The following is a 2078-nucleotide window of genomic DNA, read 5'->3' as shown; positions in this document are numbered from 1 at the left end:
GACTGCTTTTTCCCTTGTGTCTCTCTGACTTCCATTTATTTACATTCCGCAGAGGGTTCGAGCCTTGATTGACAGCTCACTCCATTGCAAAGCCATTGTTGTAACCAGATTATGAGCGTAATCTCATTTTAACCATGAGTTATGCAATGAGTAAATAACATTTTATTTCACCTTGATGCCGACCGAATCAACAGCATTTTATGTATTTACAACAGTGCTCATACTTTAGGGATGTCACGGGGGTTTATTAGCATTTAGCAGCAAAATGAGGACACCATGTAATACTCTGTGATTATTGCCACAATTTAATTTGAATTCTTTCTTTGTCATTAAGAAAACTGTTATAATTACTCTTTCATCACATGAATATCTTCACCAGCAGCACGGGGGGATAATGTAATATGATATTTTATGATAATTAAACCCAAAAATTATCATTTAATGCTGAAACATAGCAACTCACAGCCTTCTTATAAGTGGTGTACCACATCCTTATTTGATTATTTTTTCTGCCATTTATCTCCTTGCTCGCCATTTGTTGATCCTCTTTTCCCTCCCAAAGGATCTTTTCAGTCATGGGGGGGGGGGGATTCTTCGGACAGAAACGTCACCAAAACCAGCAACAAAAACAACAAAACATATAAATTTAAGACAGGGCCTTATGATGCGTCCTCCTCAGGTTTGTGGCCATAGGGTTAATAATGTGTCATGTTTTAACATCTTTCTCTCTCCTTTCTGTAAGATTGCATCAATTTGACTGCTGAGCTTTTCTTGAAACAAAGAAAAACACGGACAAATTATTGTGGATACTGGATATACTTTCCATTACAGCACAGCGATGTTGTTTTCACGCCCAAAGCCCAAAACCACGTCAACTAAAACTCAGGTGAATGCTGACTGCAAAACTCAGAACCCTCTCTGTTAACAATCTAATACCTATTTCTTCATCTTCTGGTTAACAGGAAGCCTGTTTAACACGTGAAGTGAAAATATAGAGAGAAAAACATGCAACACACTAAGCCCCTTGCATTTATCAAAGGATTAAAAAAAACAATAAAAAAAGCCTCCATACTACTTTGTGACGGTGATATCAATCATGGTTAATGCTACGCTGGGCTTTGAGATCCTCCTCCTGGGTCCTAAGGCCTCTGGGTTCTCCACCTGAATCCTGAGGAATTTCCCAACAATCTAACTGACTCCAGATGGTCACAGTACTATTTTTCCTTATTATTCTAATTTCTATATGCTTTTTTGAACAGTTTATTTTTATGTGTCTACCATTAGTTGATTTTTCCTTAATAAATCAATCTACATCAAATTGTCCAGGCACTTCGGAGCTGACTTTGCCTCTGTTATTAACATATGTCCTCCCTGCTTCAGTTTTACTTCACAAATTAACAACAGAATACAGTACTTCTCCTTTTACTTTCTACTTTTCAAATCAACCACTTCCACCTGACACCTATTCTCTGTATCCTCTTACCAACTAACTTCCAGTGGCATTCCTCTGGAACGATATTGGCAATTGTAAGAACTCAGAAGAGTTTCTTCTTCCTGATAGTCTCATCTCATTTTTTTTTATAAAACTGACACCAATTTTAGGTCTTTTCTTCATTTCTGTATGAAGTCCACATGCATATACTTCTTCATGAAAAGCTCTGTTACATTGTTGTAAAAGTCCTTCTTTTTTTCTTAAATTTATCTTATTTATTTTATCCTAGGAGGAGGACAGCACTATCTAGCACCTGCCAACTCACATACGCCCCCTTCAGGTGAGGCACAGTATTATCTGCCTCACCTTGTGACTTTGTACTGAGGTTTATTTCCTGATCGGCAAGAATAATTGTATCACCCATTTACGCTGAAAACATTACACAGCTTGTAGAAGGTTGTGGTAAATATGATAGCATAATCATTATTTTCCACAAACATTCTATTGGCGACATACTGAGAAACAGAAACAATCATGCGTTTGTGAGGGACTGCGTGTGCAGAGGTGAGCTCGGCTGACGCACCCTGGGTTACATTTGTTCAGGAAATGCGCAAATTCAGTGATTTTTTTCACTTGGGAACATGTA

This window comes from Fistularia commersonii, chromosome 6 (assembly GCF_037954325.1).
Source record: "Fistularia commersonii isolate RoL2024-O1a breed Wild chromosome 6, RoL_Fcom_v1.0, whole genome shotgun sequence".
NCBI lineage: Eukaryota > Metazoa > Chordata > Actinopteri > Syngnathiformes > Fistulariidae > Fistularia > Fistularia commersonii.
Note: the sequence above shows the minus strand (reverse complement) of the source record.